The sequence below is a fragment of the Eurosta solidaginis genome, unplaced genomic scaffold (genome assembly GCF_040869045.1).
Source record: "Eurosta solidaginis isolate ZX-2024a unplaced genomic scaffold, ASM4086904v1 ctg00001481.1, whole genome shotgun sequence".
Lineage (NCBI taxonomy): Eukaryota > Metazoa > Arthropoda > Insecta > Diptera > Tephritidae > Eurosta > Eurosta solidaginis.
The window spans coordinates 77,481-98,438 of NW_027137151.1; the positions used below are offsets into that span (position 1 = coordinate 77,481).

Here is a 20,958-nt window from a genome sequence, read left to right on the forward strand (position 1 = left end):
AAAATTTGTTTGCCTAAATTGGTATAAGTATGGCTACTTTAATGTGTATACTCGCAGCTGTGAATTTGTCCTTTTTTTTTTAAATGATATAAGTCGATTTAAGTAAATTTTGTTATATACTTTATAGTTTAGTGTATTCAGATACTCTTGCTACTAAAATCAGATTAAGTTTATTTTTTACAAAAATGAACTTATGCCATTTTTGAAAATAAGCCTGCTATTATAGACATATTTATATCGCTTGGCTTGTGTCGGGGTATATTCATTTGCATGAGTTTTCATTATGCATACATACGTATGCTACTTAGTTTAAACGAACATTCATACATACTACATATGCATGTACATCTTAATAACATATCTTTCTGTTATGTATTGTATTAGAGAAATTTTGAAATCTTTGTTAAAAAATATTGTGGTCCTGAAAAGGACCGTTTGTTTGAATGTATATTTATTTTGTGTTAATATGTCCGTAAAAATGAATTTAACCGCCGAAACCATACAATGTACGACCCTGCCTCTTCAATGCATATACAACATCCATAGCCGTAACTGTTTTCCTTTTAGCATGTTCAGTATAAGTGACTGCATCACGGATAACATTTTCCAAAAATACTTTTAAAACACCACGAGTTTCTTCATATATTAAACCAGATATACGTTTTACGCCACCACGACGTGCTAAACGTCGAATAGCTGGCTTTGTGATACCTTGGATGTTATCACGTAAAACTTTGCGATGACGTTTGGCGCCACCTTTACCTAATCCTTTTCCACCTTTGCCACGACCAGTCATTTTTTCTATTTAGCACTTTTTTTAGCTTTCACAAGAACACTTCACTTGATCACTTCACAACTAATAGCTTGGTTACCGAACGTAGCTGCTATTTATACAAAAATCCACAACATTGAGTGAGCTACCATTATGTGGCATAAATATTTCTATCTCATTTTAACTCGCACAATATTGCAACCCTAAAAAAAATGGACAAATGAAACGTTTTTGTGTATTTTATTATATGTATTTCCACATTTATAAAAATTAGGTTTATTAAGTGAAGTGTTCAGTGATCAGTGTTTATTTTGAATTGTGAAAAATAAAAGTGAGAAATGGCTCGTACAAAGCAAACAGCCCGTAAATCGACTGGTGGTAAAGCGCCACGTAAACAATTGGCCACTAAAGCTGCTCGCAAAAGTGCGCCGGCAACTGGTGGAGTGAAGAAGCCACATCGTTATCGCCCAGGTACAGTCGCTTTGCGTGAAATTCGTCGTTATCAGAAGAGTACCGAACTGTTGATTCGTAAATTGCCATTCCAACGTTTGGTGCGTGAAATTGCTCAAGATTTTAAAACTGATTTACGTTTCCAGAGTTCAGCTGTTATGGCATTACAAGAAGCAAGTGAAGCATATTTAGTTGGTTTGTTCGAAGATACAAATTTGTGTGCCATTCATGCAAAACGTGTCACAATTATGCCAAAAGATATTCAATTGGCTAGACGTATACGTGGTGAACGTGCTTAATTCCATATTTTAATAAATATTATAAACGGTCCTTTTCAGGACCACAAATTTTTTTAAACAAAAAAGATCAAAAATAACTGAAGCAACTGTTAATGAAAATTCGTATTTTGATAGTAGCAGCTGTAGTTTTACCCTTAATATGGTGTGCATACCTACTCACATTTATTTGCTAAACACATACATTAGTATGTATGCACGGTTGTGTGTTTGTACCTTTGGTACGTATGAATACACGCCACAACTTTTTGCGCCTTTGTCGAGATGCTCATACAAACATACATATGTACATATATACATACAATATGTAGTAGCTTGCATGCTGTACTTTTTTAATGTTGCTCAGTTTTTTTTCTTCTGGAAAATGATGTAAGTCAACTTTTTTATGAATATTTTCAAACACTATTTTATTAATTGAAGTAGTTGTTAACGCAGATTTCGTTAAAAAAATAAATTTTCCAAAAGTGTACTTATGACCTTTTAAATTTTTCTTTCAAAAAGTGTTTTAATAGGTTTTAAAATAGATAAATACATATATATGACAATATAATTAATCTCTTTGTATATATATTTTGTCGTCCTGAAAAGGACGGTTTTAAATTTGGCGTCTAAGAATATATGTAAATCGGCGATTACATCACTTATGCTTTCTTTTCGGTCTTCTTTGGCAAAAGTACAGCTTGAATATTTGGTAAAACACCACCTTGAGCTATGGTAACTCCAGACAATAGTTTATTCAATTCTTCATCGTTACGAATAGCCAATTGTAAATGACGTGGAATAATTCTAGTTTTTTTATTATCACGTGCAGCATTACCAGCCAATTCAAGAACTTCAGCTGCCAAATATTCCATAACAGCAGCTAAATATACTGGAGCACCGGCACCAACACGTTCAGCATAATTGCCTTTACGTAACAAACGATGAATACGACCGACAGGGAATTGAAGACCAGCACGGTTTGAACGTGACTTTGCCTTTCCCTTTACTTTACCACCTTTACCACGGCCAGACATTATTGTTGTTATATATTTCACTTAATACACTTTTTCACAAATACACACACTAGCTGAATAGCTTGGGCACTTTATTTCCTAAACGCAATTTGTGCTGCGCTTATATACTTTTTCGTTTGTACATTGAGCAACCCCAATCGCATGTTTTCAAATTAATGCCGGCAATATTTAGCGAATCGTTACGAACAGGTTGAATGGTTTGTCGGAAAAAATACACTTAAAGGTGCGCATTTTGACACTTAGAAAATCAAAAAACATTAAGTGAAGTGTTCAGTGATCAGTGTTTGTTTTGAATTGTGAAAGGTGAAAGTGAGAAATGGCTCGTACAAAGTAAAGAGCAAGTGATTACTGACAATAGCTACTAGGTGTAGTGTATGCAATTGAATTTGCTATAGTGAAATGGACACTAATAACTCTTTTGCTCCCCTAGGGGATGATAAGACAATAAATCAATATTTAAAACAATCCAGTCCGACTAAACCTTCCCAAAATGGGAAGAAGAAGAGTCGGCGGGAAAAAAGGCGACGCAATAATCGTGATTGTGACGATGGGTCTTTGGACTCTAGTTCCGATTTTTCTAAAATTGTTGAATACAACAAAAAACTTTTGATTTTAAATAAACAATTTGAAAATAAAATTAACGAGCTGGAAAATCGGCTCAAAGCATATGAAACGGCTAGTGCAAGTGCAAGTGTGCCTAAAGTACAAACGAATCAGGAGGTGACAGACATAAATTATAATACAGAGGTTGAATACACTGATGGAATTGGAGACGATGAGGACAGCATGAACAGGGGAACAATTGACAACATGAACAATGAAAGGGAGGCAGCGGTGGCAGCGGAATTAATGGCGTCTGCAGTAACCCAAGAAAGAAAAGTAACAAATGTGAGTATCAAAAACCATAATAAAAGGAGCAAGCCTCCAATATATGTATGTTATAATATTAATATCAAAGAAATAGCCTCAAGGCTTAGTGGTCTACTGGGTCACAAAAATTTTTGTTTCAATATAATTAATAAAAACGTTACCCATGTTAGCCCATCAACCATCGAAGATTACATTATAATTAAAAAATATCTAAATGACAGTAAAATTTGTTATTATACATTTACGCCAAATGAGGTTAAACCCTACACTATGATTATCAAAAAGTTGTCACACATATATGAAGAATGTGAAGTATTAGACTACCTAAATAACTTGGATATAAGTGTAAAGATAATAAATTTAAAAAAGCTAAAATACAACTGGTTGGTCCAAATATCTAGGGACTCTAACGTAGCCGAATTTAAAAAAATTCAATATATTTTAAACTGCAAGGTGAGCTTTGAGGGTTTCAAAAATGACTCACCAATTCAATGCAAAAATTGTCAACGGTTTTCACACGTTGCAAGTAACTGTAACATGCCATTTAGGTGTGTCAAATGTAGTGAGTCGCACGGGCCAGGAAACTGCCAAGTCCCTCCCAAACACCTGAATACAGATAATTTCGTTTACACCGACAAATCTTCAGGACAAGTAGTGAAGCGCGTAGGACTGCCAGTCAAATGCGCAAATTGTTTAGGAGAAGGCCATACGGCCAATGATAAAAAATGTCCGAAAAGGATAGAAATAATAAACAGGCTAAGAACTAAAGGTAATAAGAAAATCGAAAAGGCAGCAAATCCAACAGCAAGATCGGCTGCAGCATCATATATTAACAAAAGTGTATCATATGCGGCAAAATTAAGTGGCGTTACTCAGCCAAATTCTATTAGGGAATCTGGTTTCGATGTAAAATTTAACGCTATCAACGAAGATTGTAAAAGACTACTAGGAAAAGACTTTTTTGGGTGTCTAACCAAAATAGAAAACTTTTCCAAAAGTTATAAAGCAATGGGCAGTGATGAGGAAAAATCACAAGCACTTTTTAATCTATTTTTGACATTGCGTTTGGATGTTTAGACACCTAAAATGCATTTTCATAAACGTAAACTCTCTAGTATCAAAAAAAAAGAGGCATTTTCTTAACATATTCCTAAAAAGGCACAACCCAGATGTGCTTCTGATAGCTGAGCATAAACTCAATATCAGACACAAAATACTATTTGATGGGTATAATTTTGTTGCTCAGTATCGTACTGAGAATAACGGAGGAGGCACTGCTATCTGTGTAAAGGAGTGCTATAAATATTCTAAGTTAAATACAATATGCAATAGCATAGAAAATATCGCGATAGAAATTGAATTAGTAGGTGGTGAAAAAGTGGCCTTTGTAGCCATGTATAAGCCTCCCAATTGCAAATTAATAAGCGAAGATCTAAGCAACATAATAGACGCTGTAACAGCTAAGCAAGTAGTTCTTGGATGTGATCTTAATGCTAGGCATCCTAATTGGGGGGATTCTTTTACAAATGTTAGCGGCAGAGAATTAGCCAATTGGTTAGATGGTCCTCATCTTTTACAAGTTGTACCCACAAAATTGCCCACGCGTCCTGTGAGCAACTCTTTTTTGGATTACTTTCTTATATCCGCTTACGTTACAATAAAATTTCATGAATATTTCTCCAACTCGCTGAGAACATTAGATTATGATTCAGACCATGATGCGGTTGAAATGATAATTATAACTAATGATCCGCTCAAAGTTCCGCCCGTAACCGTTCCCTGCTGGGATCGAGCTAATTTGAAAGATATAAACAGGATTTTAGATGATGAACTCGAAAAATATTCGCTGCCAGCTGATAGAAATGTGAGCGTGGTAGAAATCGACGAGTGCATACTAAATTTGGAAAAGACTTTTGAGAAGGCTATAAAAAAGAATGTCCCTATGGTAGAACTAAAAAAGAAATGCAACCTCAATCTTCCGAATAATATTCTCCAATTTATTAGGGAAAGGAAAAAAATCAGGAGACAAATATTTAGGTGTGTAGAGCCTCATCGCAAATCTACCCTGATTGCCATCAGGAGAAACATGGACATGATAATTTCAGTGTTGCTAACGATTCACGAAGATGAGTATTGGGCAAACCTATTTAAAAATATGAAAATGAATAACCATACATATAGAAGGGTTAAGCAACTTAGTGGTATTAAACGACATAGCGACCTACCTCCTCTAGTTGATGACGGCGGGTGCTTATTAGAGACTAATTTTGATAAAATTAATAAATTAGCTGATCGTTTCGAAAAAATTCATCATCAAAATGTTAATATGGGCTCTACTAATCACACTGAATATGTAGTTAATGAAAATGAAGGAATTAGAGGATACATTCCGTTTTTTAATTTTAATGACACATTCTCTGCAGATGGTTTATCTTCCATAAACGAAAATGATATATCTGAGCTAAAAGAAGATTATAAACAGTTTATTTCACATAAGGAAATTGAATTCCTATTATGGAGGAAAAACAACAAAAAGAGTAGCGGGGAAGATGGAGTACCCAATTTCATATTACGCAAAACTTGTCCGTCATTTTGGAAATTTGTGGCGATTCTTTTTAATCATTGTTATAATATTGGCTACTTTCCTGCAAGATGGAAATGTGCAAAAATGATTCCTATTCTAAAGCCAAAATGTGGTGCAAACGATCTGAAAAGTTACAGGCCGATCTCACTACTTTCTAATCTTAGTAAATTAATAGAAGGTTTACTACTGGATAAAATTAAAGAACACATTCTTGATAATGATACGCTGAAGGACTTCCAGTTTGGTTTTCGATGCGGACTAGGCACTAATCAAGCGCTAACCATATTATCTGACACGGTAACTGCGAACCTAGAAAAGAGAAAAGCGACAATCTTAGTTAGTTTAGACCTTGAAAAAGCTTTTGATACAACATGGATTGAAGGAGTAGTTTTTAAAATGTACAAAATGTTCGGATTTAATAAAAACATCTGCCGAATAATATATGACTATCTAACAGGAAGATCTTTTTTTGTATACAATAAAAATGAAAACTCCATTGATAAAGATATAGTGGCAGGAGTACCGCAGGGGTCGCTGTTAGGTCCTGTGTTGTTTAACATATTCATGGCTGATTTACCGGATCCCAACGAGGGTCTATCTGTAATCGTTTATGCTGACGATATTCTTATATTGTCATCGAAAGCCAATCTAGCAAATGCTAGTGAGGAGATAAATGACTATATAAGAAAATTGACAGATTATTTTAAAATGTGGAAACTTAAGATTAATCCAAACAAATGTGTTTGTACTGCAGTCAAAGGCCTAAAAAAGAGAATATATCGCTCGGCACGTCAATATATACCAACCATTACCATTGGCAATACAACTTTAAAATATGAAAAAAGTATTAAATATTTGGGTGTGATCATCGATGAAACCTTCAAATTCATTCGTCATGTAGATTTTATTCTAGCAAAGGCCAAGAAGATATTTTTCATGTACATATCATTTTTAAAAAGAGCAAAGGATTTGAGCGGCAAAATCAAAATCAATTGTTACAAGCAATTAATAAGACCAATTATAGCTTACGCATTTCCTATTTGGTTTGGAATCTCTTCAAGCCAAATGGAGAGATTACGTAAATTTGAAAGACAAATCCTTAGAGTTTGTACTAATACCAGTCGTAGGCCATTCAGGCAGGGTTTTAGCCGATATATTTCAAATAAAACTCTGTATAAAAAATGTAAATTGGAAAGAATTGATCAATTTATGGTGAAAAATGCTTTAAAGTGCGTAAATAAGTTAAAAAATAGCAAGAATAAATTAATTGATAAATATTTGTTGAAAGAAAACTCCATAACATTCCCATTTGAAGGACGATTTATGTCACCAGTTCACTTAAAAATATTATATGAAAAGAATGTTCTGTTTAGAGATAAGAAATTACTATTCTATCACAGAAGAATAAATTCATTGAACCTCGCAAACTCTGTATATAATATTAATCAAAATGATTTTCAACCTAAATAAAAAAATGTTTATAACCTCATTAGATCTAAGTCTTTTGTAAATATATTTCTGTCTATCCTTTCTTGTTAGCTTTAAGTTAGTTTTAAGATATAAATAAATATAAAATTGAAATCCAGTTTTTTTAGCTTTTTCTGGATAAATACAGACTTAATTAATATTCAAAGAATATTTCAAAGCAATGCTGTTATCAAATCTTATATTTAGCTATGAGCACTCTTAGATAAGTATCAATACGTTAAGAAACACATGTATAGAATATAAGCCATCAACAAATGTATTCAATGAAATTAATGATGAATAAAAAAAATGTTTGACAAAATGTTTGACACTTAGAAAATTATTAAAAAGTGTGAGTGATAGTGAAGTGATTTTGTGAAAATTAAATATGCCTCCTAAAACTAGTGGTAAAGCAGCTAAGAAGGCCGGTAAGGCTCAGAAGAATATTACTAAAAACGACAAGAAGAAGAAGCGTAAGAGGAAGGAAAGTTATGCCATCTACATTTATAAAGTGTTGAAACAAGTACATCCTGATACTGGTATATCGTCGAAAGCAATGAGTATCATGAACAGTTTTGTTAATGACATTTTTGAACGTATTGCTGCTGAAGCATCACGTTTAGCTCATTACAATAAACGTTCAACAATTACTAGTCGCGAAATTCAAACTGCCGTACGCCTATTGTTGCCTGGTGAATTGGCTAAGCATGCCGTGAGTGAGGGTACTAAGGCTGTTACCAAATACACAAGCTCCAAGTAATTTGTGCGACTGAGGAAAATATGTATAAAAGTGAAAAATGTTAACAAAAAGGCCCTTTTCAGGGCCACAAAATATAAATTAACAAAGAGATATGAATTTTTCTAAGTCGATGAAAATTTTTAATTTTGTTTTGCAATTGAAACATCAAAAAATGTTAACAAAAAGGCGCTTTTCAGGGTCACAAAATATAAATTAACAAAGAGATATGAATTTTTCTAAGTCGATGAAAATTTTTAATTTTGTTTTGCAATTGAAACATCAATTTTAAAATTGGTCAGCATGGTAGGGCTGACTTACAGTGTCAGACACTAGAGCGGTTAATTATTATGGCGAAGCAACGCTGTAGTCAGACGTATTGCGTACATTTTTGATCTTTTTGTTTGTATATTTTGTAGCCCTGAAAAGGGCTTATTGATAATTCAACATTTAATGAATGTTGTGTCCTTGTAAATTATCACAAAAAACGCAGCATATTTATTTTTTAGCTGATGCCTTTTTTGCAGCTGGCTTTTTAGTCGCAGCCTTTTTTGGTTTGGTAGCAGTTGCTTTTGCTTTTGTTGCCTTTGACTTAGCGGTGGCAGATTTCGACTTGGTTGGCTTGGCTTTAACGGCGCCAGTCTTTTTTGCGTCTTTAGCCTTAGATTTCTCACTTTTCTTTTTTTCGGCGGTTTTCTTAGTGGCAACAGCTTTTTTCACTTTTTTCTCACCACTTGCCTTTTTGACACCACTCGACGATTTTTTCTTTAATGTTGCACTATCTTTTTTGGCTTTTGATTTATCAACCGATTTTGACTTACCATCACCTGATTTAGTGGCTGCAGCTGATAATTTAAATGAACCAGATGCCCCCTTTCCTTTGGTTTGAATCAATTTTCCACTAGTAACAGCCGATTTCAAATAGCGCTTAATAAATGGTGCCAATTTTTGGGCGTCACATTTATATGTTGCACTAATATATTTCTTAATTGCCAAAAGTGATGAGCCACCACGTTCCTTCAAATTCTTAATCGATGCATCTACCATTTGTTGAGTTGGTGGATGAGTGGGAGCAACCGATGGTTTTTTGGGTTTAGTTGCTTTTTTAGCAGCAACTTTCTTCTCAGCAACAGCAGCAGAAGCAGCTACTGGTGAGCTAACATTTGCAACAGCGATTGTGTCAGACATTTTCACTTAATTATTTTATTTAAACTTTTATTAACACTTGAAAATATTTATCAATTTAAGCACACAAAGCACAAACTCACTATTTATACTTTTTTATACAAGCGCATAGAATGCGATACTCTGTTTAAAATTTGAGAAGCGCAGCGAAAAGATGGATGACAAATGTTTTCATTTCAGTGCTACGTACCATTTACATTTGATAAACTTTTCATCTTAATAAATTAATTAAAATTCACATATTAAAGTTATTGCAAATATTCATGTAAAAATAGATAACTGAAATGTGTTAGTTTAATATACGAATTCATTTAAATTGATGAATTTCATATTTTCGGAGTGTCAGGCATTTTAATCAAAAGTTTGCACTGATAAAATCGAATTTTTTCTCAATTAAGTGAAATTTCTTAAAATATATTTGTACTAATCAAAATTTTAATTCGGATATATAAAATATGTTAAATTAGAAATCAAAAAACTTATCTTCGTTGAGTTTTAACAACATTATTTTATTTTAAAAAATTTTTTAAATATTTCTATTGCAACACTAGAGTAACCCTATATGGCTTCACTTAAAGGCATCTAAAGTTTGGAATTTTAGTCTGAATTGATTATTGATATTGGACGTCTACAACTTATATGTATAATTAAATGAAATTTCATGACATTCAAAAAAAAATAAAAAAAATTCTCATTGAATGCTTATTAATTATCAATATGATTATAATATACATATCTGAACATAATCGGACATCAGCGTCCATTTTAAGTACTATAATAGGTGGATGAGTATGAATTTGTACTATGCAGATTCATTTTGTATTTATATGATGAATGCTTATAAGCTTTAAATCAATAATTGATATGGTAAAAAATTATAACTAATATTATTATGCACGTAAATGTATGCGCGCGTATGAAATTTTTCCATTGAATCTATAGAAATATTAAATTGTATTCCAAGTATTTATTCAATTAAATGCAATTTAATAAAAAAAATATTTATGTACATATATATACATAAAATAAAAGAAAAAGTTGGATATGCCAACAACACGCGGTGTTCCCAAGCGGTCCCCCATCTAAGTACTAACCGCGCCCGACGCTGCTTAATTTCGGTGATCGGACGAGAACCGATGTATTCAGCGTGGTATGGTCGTTGGCAAAATTTGTTTGCCTAAATTGGTATAAGTATGGCTACTTTAATGTGTATACTCGCAGCTGTGAATTTGTCCTTTTTTTTTAAATGATATAAGTCGATTTAAGTAAATTTTGTTATATACTTTATAGTTTAGTGTATTCAGATACTCTTGCTACTAAAATCAGATTAAGTTTATTTTTTACAAAAATGAACTTATGCCATTTTTGAAAATAAGCCTGCTATTATAGACATATTTATATCGCTTGGCTTGTGTCGGGGTATATTCATTTGAATGAGTTTTCATTATGCATACATACGTATGCTACTTAGTTTAAACGAACATTCATACATACTACATATGCATGTACATCTTAATAACATATCTTTCTGTTATGTATTGTATTAGAGAAATTTTGAAATCTTTGTTAAAAAATATTGTGGTCCTGAAAAGGACCGTTTGTTTGAATGTATATTTATTTTGTGTTAATATGTCCGTAAAAATGAATTTAACCGCCGAAACCATACAATGTACGACCCTGCCTCTTCAATGCATATACAACATCCATAGCCGTAACTGTTTTCCTTTTAGCATGTTCAGTATAAGTGACTGCATCACGGATAACATTTTCCAAAAATACTTTTAAAACACCACGAGTTTCTTCATATATTAAACCAGATATACGTTTTACGCCACCACGACGTGCTAAACGTCGAATAGCTGGCTTTGTGATACCTTGGATGTTATCACGTAAAACTTTGCGATGACGTTTGGCGCCACCTTTACCTAATCCTTTTCCACCTTTGCCACGACCAGTCATTTTTTCTATTTAGCACTTTTTTTAGCTTTCACAAGAACACTTCACTTGATCACTTCACAACTAATAGCTTGGTTACCGAACGTAGCTGCTATTTATACAAAAATCCACAACATTGAGTGAGCTACCATTATGTGGCATAAATATTTCTATCTCATTTTAACTCGCACAATATTGCAACCCTAAAAAAAATGGACAAATGAAACGTTTTTGTGTATTTTATTATATGTATTTCCACATTTATAAAAATTAGGTTTATTAAGTGAAGTGTTCAGTGATCAGTGTTTATTTTGAATTGTGAAAAATAAAAGTGAGAAATGGCTCGTACAAAGCAAACAGCCCGTAAATCGACTGGTGGTAAAGCGCCACGTAAACAATTGGCCACTAAAGCTGCTCGCAAAAGTGCGCCGGCAACTGGTGGAGTGAAGAAGCCACATCGTTATCGCCCAGGTACAGTCGCTTTGCGTGAAATTCGTCGTTATCAGAAGAGTACCGAACTGTTGATTCGTAAATTGCCATTCCAACGTTTGGTGCGTGAAATTGCTCAAGATTTTAAAACTGATTTACGTTTCCAGAGTTCAGCTGTTATGGCATTACAAGAAGCAAGTGAAGCATATTTAGTTGGTTTGTTCGAAGATACAAATTTGTGTGCCATTCATGCAAAACGTGTCACAATTATGCCAAAAGATATTCAATTGGCTAGACGTATACGTGGTGAACGTGCTTAATTCCATATTTTAATAAATATTATAAACGGTCCTTTTCAGGACCACAAATTTTTTTAAACAAAAAAGATCAAAAATAACTGAAGCAACTGTTAATGAAAATTCGTATTTTGATAGTAGCAGCTGTAGTTTTACCCTTAATATGGTGTGCATACCTACTCACATTTATTTGCTAAACACATACATTAGTATGTATGCACGGTTGTGTGTTTGTACCTTTGGTACGTATGAATACACGCCACAACTTTTTGCGCCTTTGTCGAGATGCTCATACAAACATACATATGTACATATATACATACAATATGTAGTAGCTTGCATGCTGTACTTTTTTAATGTTGCTCAGTTTTTTTTCTTCTGGAAAATGATGTAAGTCAACTTTTTTATGAATATTTTCAAACACTATTTTATTAATTGAAGTAGTTGTTAACGCAGATTTCGTTAAAAAAATAAATTTTCCAAAAGTGTAGTTATGACCTTTTAAATTTTTCTTTCAAAAAGTGTTTTAATAGGTTTTAAAATAGATAAATACATATATATGACAATATAATTAATCTCTTTGTATATATATTTTGTCGTCCTGAAAAGGACGGTTTTAAATTTGGCGTCTAAGAATATATGTAAATCGGCGATTACATCACTTATGCTTTCTTTTCGGTCTTCTTTGGCAAAAGTACAGCTTGAATATTTGGTAAAACACCACCTTGAGCTATGGTAACTCCAGACAATAGTTTATTCAATTCTTCATCGTTACGAATAGCCAATTGTAAATGACGTGGAATAATTCTAGTTTTTTTATTATCACGTGCAGCATTACCAGCCAATTCAAGAACTTCAGCTGCCAAATATTCCATAACAGCAGCTAAATATACTGGAGCACCGGCACCAACACGTTCAGCATAATTGCCTTTACGTAACAAACGATGAATACGACCGACAGGGAATTGAAGACCAGCACGGTTTGAACGTGACTTTGCCTTTCCCTTTACTTTACCACCTTTACCACGGCCAGACATTATTGTTGTTATATATTTCACTTAATACACTTTTTCACAAATACACACACTAGCTGAATAGCTTGGGCACTTTATTTCCTAAACGCAATTTGTGCTGCGCTTATATACTTTTTCGTTTGTACATTGAGCAACCCCAATCGCATGTTTTCAAATTAATGCCGGCAATATTTAGCGAATCGTTACGAACAGGTTGAATGGTTTGTCGGAAAAAATACACTTAAAGGTGCGCATTTTGACACTTAGAAAATCAAAAAACATTAAGTGAAGTGTTCAGTGATCAGTGTTTGTTTTGAATTGTGAAAGGTGAAAGTGAGAAATGGCTCGTACAAAGTAAAGAGCAAGTGATTACTGACAATAGCTACTAGGTGTAGTGTATGCAATTGAATTTGCTATAGTGAAATGGACACTAATAACTCTTTTGCTCCCCTAGGGGATGATAAGACAATAAATCAATATTTAAAACAATCCAGTCCGACTAAACCTTCCCAAAATGGGAAGAAGAAGAGTCGGCGGGAAAAAGGCGACGCAATAATCGTGATTGTGACGATGGGTCTTTGGACTCTAGTTCCGATTTTTCTAAAATTGTTGAATACAACAAAAAACTTTTGATTTTAAATAAACAATTTGAAAATAAAATTAACGAGCTGGAAAATCGGCTCAAAGCATATGAAACGGCTAGTGCAAGTGCAAGTGTGCCTAAAGTACAAACGAATCAGGAGGTGACAGACATAAATTATAATACAGAGGTTGAATACACTGATGGAATTGGAGACGATGAGGACAGCATGAACAGGGGAACAATTGACAACATGAACAATGAAAGGGAGGCAGCGGTGGCAGCGGAATTAATGGCGTCTGCAGTAACCCAAGAAAGAAAAGTAACAAATGTGAGTATCAAAAACCATAATAAAAGGAGCAAGCCTCCAATATATGTATGTTATAATATTAATATCAAAGAAATAGCCTCAAGGCTTAGTGGTCTACTGGGTCACAAAAATTTTTGTTTCAATATAATTAATAAAAACGTTACCCATGTTAGCCCATCAACCATCGAAGATTACATTATAATTAAAAAATATCTAAATGACAGTAAAATTTGTTATTATACATTTACGCCAAATGAGGTTAAACCCTACACTATGATTATCAAAAAGTTGTCACACATATATGAAGAATGTGAAGTATTAGACTACCTAAATAACTTGGATATAAGTGTAAAGATAATAAATTTAAAAAAGCTAAAATACAACTGGTTGGTCCAAATATCTAGGGACTCTAACGTAGCCGAATTTAAAAAAATTCAATATATTTTAAACTGCAAGGTGAGCTTTGAGGGTTTCAAAAATGACTCACCAATTCAATGCAAAAATTGTCAACGGTTTTCACACGTTGCAAGTAACTGTAACATGCCATTTAGGTGTGTCAAATGTAGTGAGTCGCACGGGCCAGGAAACTGCCAAGTCCCTCCCAAACACCTGAATACAGATAATTTCGTTTACACCGACAAATCTTCAGGACAAGTAGTGAAGCGCGTAGGACTGCCAGTCAAATGCGCAAATTGTTTAGGAGAAGGCCATACGGCCAATGATAAAAAATGTCCGAAAAGGATAGAAATAATAAACAGGCTAAGAACTAAAGGTAATAAGAAAATCGAAAAGGCAGCAAATCCAACAGCAAGATCGGCTGCAGCATCATATATTAACAAAAGTGTATCATATGCGGCAAAATTAAGTGGCGTTACTCAGCCAAATTCTATTAGGGAATCTGGTTTCGATGTAAAATTTAACGCTATCAACGAAGATTGTAAAAGACTACTAGGAAAAGACTTTTTTGGGTGTCTAACCAAAATAGAAAACTTTTCCAAAAGTTATAAAGCAATGGGCAGTGATGAGGAAAAATCACAAGCACTTTTTAATCTATTTTTGACATTGCGTTTGGATGTTTAGACACCTAAAATGCATTTTCATAAACGTAAACTCTCTAGTATCAAAAAAAAGAGGCATTTTCTTAACATATTCCTAAAAAGGCACAACCCAGATGTGCTTCTGATAGCTGAGCATAAACTCAATATCAGACACAAAATACTATTTGATGGGTATAATTTTGTTGCTCAGTATCGTACTGAGAATAACGGAGGAGGCACTGCTATCTGTGTAAAGGAGTGCTATAAATATTCTAAGTTAAATACAATATGCAATAGCATAGAAAATATCGCGATAGAAATTGAATTAGTAGGTGGTGAAAAAGTGGCCTTTGTAGCCATGTATAAGCCTCCCAATTGCAAATTAATAAGCGAAGATCTAAGCAACATAATAGACGCTGTAACAGCTAAGCAAGTAGTTCTTGGATGTGATCTTAATGCTAGGCATCCTAATTGGGGGGATTCTTTTACAAATGTTAGCGGCAGAGAATTAGCCAATTGGTTAGATGGTCCTCATCTTTTACAAGTTGTACCCACAAAATTGCCCACGCGTCCTGTGAGCAACTCTTTTTTGGATTACTTTCTTATATCCGCTTACGTTACAATAAAATTTCATGAATATTTCTCCAACTCGCTGAGAACATTAGATTATGATTCAGACCATGATGCGGTTGAAATGATAATTATAACTAATGATCCGCTCAAAGTTCCGCCCGTAACCGTTCCCTGCTGGGATCGAGCTAATTTGAAAGATATAAACAGGATTTTAGATGATGAACTCGAAAAATATTCGCTGCCAGCTGATAGAAATGTGAGCGTGGTAGAAATCGACGAGTGCATACTAAATTTGGAAAAGACTTTTGAGAAGGCTATAAAAAAGAATGTCCCTATGGTAGAACTAAAAAAGAAATGCAACCTCAATCTTCCGAATAATATTCTCCAATTTATTAGGGAAAGGAAAAAAATCAGGAGACAAATATTTAGGTGTGTAGAGCCTCATCGCAAATCTACCCTGATTGCCATCAGGAGAAACATGGACATGATAATTTCAGAGTTGCTAACGATTCACGAAGATGAGTATTGGGCAAACCTATTTAAAAATATGAAAATGAATAACCATACATATAGAAGGGTTAAGCAACTTAGTGGTATTAAACGACATAGCGACCTACCTCCTCTAGTTGATGACGGCGGGTGCTTATTAGAGACTAATTTTGATAAAATTAATAAATTAGCTGATCGTTTCGAAAAAATTCATCATCAAAATGTTAATATGGGCTCTACTAATCACACTGAATATGTAGTTAATGAAAATGAAGGAATTAGAGGATACATTCCGTTTTTTAATTTTAATGACACATTCTCTGCAGATGGTTTATCTTCCATAAACGAAAATGATATATCTGAGCTAAAAGAAGATTATAAACAGTTTATTTCACATAAGGAAATTGAATTCCTATTATGGAGGAAAAACAACAAAAAGAGTAGCGGGGAAGATGGAGTACCCAATTTCATATTACGCAAAACTTGTCCGTCATTTTGGAAATTTGTGGCGATTCTTTTTAATCATTGTTATAATATTGGCTACTTTCCTGCAAGATGGAAATGTGCAAAAATGATTCCTATTCTAAAGCCAAAATGTGGTGCAAACGATCTGAAAAGTTACAGGCCGATCTCACTACTTTCTAATCTTAGTAAATTAATAGAAGGTTTACTACTGGATAAAATTAAAGAACACATTCTTGATAATGATACGCTGAAGGACTTCCAGTTTGGTTTTCGATGCGGACTAGGCACTAATCAAGCGCTAACCATATTATCTGACACGGTAACTGCGAACCTAGAAAAGAGAAAAGCGACAATCTTAGTTAGTTTAGACCTTGAAAAAGCTTTTGATACAACATGGATTGAAGGAGTAGTTTTTAAAATGTACAAAATGTTCGGATTTAATAAAAACATCTGCCGAATAATATATGACTATCTAACAGGAAGATCTTTTTTTGTATACAATAAAAATGAAAACTCCATTGATAAAGATATAGTGGCAGGAGTACCGCAGGGGTCGCTGTTAGGTCCTGTGTTGTTTAACATATTCATGGCTGATTTACCGGATCCCAACGAGGGTCTATCTGTAATCGTTTATGCTGACGATATTCTTATATTGTCATCGAAAGCCAATCTAGCAAATGCTAGTGAGGAGATAAATGACTATATAAGAAAATTGACAGATTATTTTAAAATGTGGAAACTTAAGATTAATCCAAACAAATGTGTTTGTACTGCAGTCAAAGGCCTAAAAAAGAGAATATATCGCTCGGCACGTCAATATATACCAACCATTACCATTGGCAATACAACTTTAAAATATGAAAAAAGTATTAAATATTTGGGTGTGATCATCGATGAAACCTTCAAATTCATTCGTCATGTAGATTTTATTCTAGCAAAGGCCAAGAAGATATTTTTCATGTACATATCATTTTTAAAAAGAGCAAAGGATTTGAGCGGCAAAATCAAAATCAATTGTTACAAGCAATTAATAAGACCAATTATAGCTTACGCATTTCCTATTTGGTTTGGAATCTCTTCAAGCCAAATGGAGAGATTACGTAAATTTGAAAGACAAATCCTTAGAGTTTGTACTAATACCAGTCGTAGGCCATTCAGGCAGGGTTTTAGCCGATATATTTCAAATAAAACTCTGTATAAAAAATGTAAATTGGAAAGAATTGATCAATTTATGGTGAAAAATGCTTTAAAGTGCGTAAATAAGTTAAAAAATAGCAAGAATAAATTAATTGATAAATATTTGTTGAAAGAAAACTCCATAACATTCCCATTTGAAGGACGATTTATGTCACCAGTTCACTTAAAAATATTATATGAAAAGAATGTTCTGTTTAGAGATAAGAAATTACTATTCTATCACAGAAGAATAAATTCATTGAACCTCGCAAACTCTGTATATAATATTAATCAAAATGATTTTCAACCTAAATAAAAAAATGTTTATAACCTCATTAGATCTAAGTCTTTTGTAAATATATTTCTGTCTATCCTTTCTTGTTAGCTTTAAGTTAGTTTTAAGATATAAATAAATATAAAATTGAAATCCAGTTTTTTTAGCTTTTTCTGGATAAATACAGACTTAATTAATATTCAAAGAATATTTCAAAGCAATGCTGTTATCAAATCTTATATTTAGCTATGAGCACTCTTAGATAAGTATCAATACGTTAAGAAACACATGTATAGAATATAAGCCATCAACAAATGTATTCAATGAAATTAATGATGAATAAAAAAAATGTTTGACAAAATGTTTGACACTTAGAAAATTATTAAAAAGTGTGAGTGATAGTGAAGTGATTTTGTGAAAATTAAATATGCCTCCTAAAACTAGTGGTAAAGCAGCTAAGAAGGCCGGTAAGGCTCAGAAGAATATTACTAAAAACGACAAGAAGAAGAAGCGTAAGAGGAAGGAAAGTTATGCCATCTACATTTATAAAGTGTTGAAACAAGTACATCCTGATACTGGTATATCGTCGAAAGCAATGAGTATCATGAACAGTTTTGTTAATGACATTTTTGAACGTATTGCTGCTGAAGCATCACGTTTAGCTCATTACAATAAACGTTCAACAATTACTAGTCGCGAAATTCAAACTGCCGTACGCCTATTGTTGCCTGGTGAATTGGCTAAGCATGCCGTGAGTGAGGGTACTAAGGCTGTTACCAAATACACAAGCTCCAAGTAATTTGTGCGACTGAGGAAAATATGTATAAAAGTGAAAAATGTTAACAAAAAGGCCCTTTTCAGGGCCACAAAATATAAATTAACAAAGAGATATGAATTTTTCTAAGTCGATGAAAATTTTTAATTTTGTTTTGCAATTGAAACATCAAAAAATGTTAACAAAAAGGCGCTTTTCAGGGTCACAAAATATAAATTAACAAAGAGATATGAATTTTTCTAAGTCGATGAAAATTTTTAATTTTGTTTTGCAATTGAAACATCAATTTTAAAATTGGTCAGCATGGTAGGGCTGACTTACAGTGTCAGACACTAGAGCGGTTAATTATTATGGCGAAGCAACGCTGTAGTCAGACGTATTGCGTACATTTTTGATCTTTTTGTTTGTATATTTTGTAGCCCTGAAAAGGGCTTATTGATAATTCAACATTTAATGAATGTTGTGTCCTTGTAAATTATCACAAAAAACGCAGCATATTTATTTTTTAGCTGATGCCTTTTTTGCAGCTGGCTTTTTAGTCGCAGCCTTTTTTGGTTTGGTAGCAGTTGCTTTTGCTTTTGTTGCCTTTGACTTAGCGGTGGCAGATTTCGACTTGGTTGGCTTGGCTTTAACGGCGCCAGTCTTTTTTGCGTCTTTAGCCTTAGATTTCTCACTTTTCTTTTTTTCGGCGGTTTTCTTAGTGGCAACAGCTTTTTTCACTTTTTTCTCACCACTTGCCTTTTTGACACCACTCGACGATTTTTTCTTTAATGTTGCACTATCTTTTTTGGCTTTTGATTTATCAACCGATTTTGACTTACCATCACCTGATTTAGTGGCTGCAGCTGATAATTTAAATGAACCAGATGCCCCCTTTCCTTTGGTTTGAATCAATTTTCCACTAGTAACAGCCGATTTCAAATAGCGCTTAATAAATGGTGCCAATTTTTGGGCGTCACATTTATATGTTGCACTAATATATTTCTTAATTGCCAAAAGTGATGAGCCACCACGTTCCTTCAAATTCTTAATCGATGCATCTACCATTTGTTGAGTTGGTGGATGAGTGGGAGCAACCGATGGTTTTTTGGGTTTAGTTGCTTTTTTAGCAGCAACTTTCTTCTCAGCAACAGCAGCAGAAGCAGCTACTGGTGAGCTAACATTTGCAACAGCGATTGTGTCAGACATTTTCACTTAATTATTTTATTTAAACTTTTATTAACACTTGAAAATATTTATCAATTTAAGCACACAAAGCACAAACTCACTATTTATACTTTTTTATACAAGCGCATAGAATGCGATACTCTGTTTAAAATTTGAGAAGCGCAGCGAAAAGATGGATGACAAATGTTTTCATTTCAGTGCTACGTACCATTTACATTTGATAAACTTTTCATCTTAATAAATTAATTAAAATTCACATATTAAAGTTATTGCAAATATTCATGTAAAAATAGATAACTGAAATGTGTTAGTTTAATATACGAATTCATTTAAATTGATGAATTTCATATTTTCGGAGTGTCAGGCATTTTAATCAAAAGTTTGCACTGATAAAATCGAATTTTTTCTCAATTAAGTGAAATTTCTTAAAATATATTTGTACTAATCAAAATTTTAATTCGGATATATAAAATATGTTAAATTAGAAATCAAAAAACTTATCTTCGTTGAGTTTTAACAACATTATTTTATTTTAAAAAATTTTTTAAATATTTCTATTGCAACACTAGAGTAACCCTATATGGCTTCACTTAAAGGCATCTAAAGTTTGGAATTTTAGTCTGAATTGATTATTGATATTGGACGTCTACAACTTATATGTATAATTAAATGAAATTTCATGACATTCAAAAAAAAATAAAAAAAATTCTCATTGAATGCTTATTAATTATCAATATGATTATAATATACATATCTGAACATAATCGGACATCAGCGTCCATTTTAAGTACTATAATAGGTGGATGAGTATGAATTTGTACTATGCAGATTCATTTTGTATTTATATGATGAATGCTTATAAGCTTTAAATCAATAATTGATATGGTAAAAAATTATAACTAATATTATTATGCACGTAAATGTATGCGCGCGTATGAAATTTTTCCATTGAATCTATAGAAATATTAAATTGTATTCCAAGTATTTATTCAATTAAATGCAATTTAATAAAAAAAATATTTATGTACATATATATACATAAAATAAAAGAAAAAGTTGGATA

The 20,958-nt window shown here is 33.1% G+C and overlaps 1 non-coding gene across 1 annotated transcript; it reads right to left on the reverse strand.

Annotated features, from left to right (window-relative positions):
- Positions 1–10,421: 10,421 nt before the first annotated feature.
- LOC137236239 (5S ribosomal RNA) lies at positions 10,422–10,540 on the reverse strand. Its single transcript, XR_010948332.1, has one exon. It is a non-coding gene; the product is annotated as a 5S ribosomal RNA (ribosomal RNA).
- Between the last annotated feature and the right edge of the window lie 10,418 nt (positions 10,541–20,958).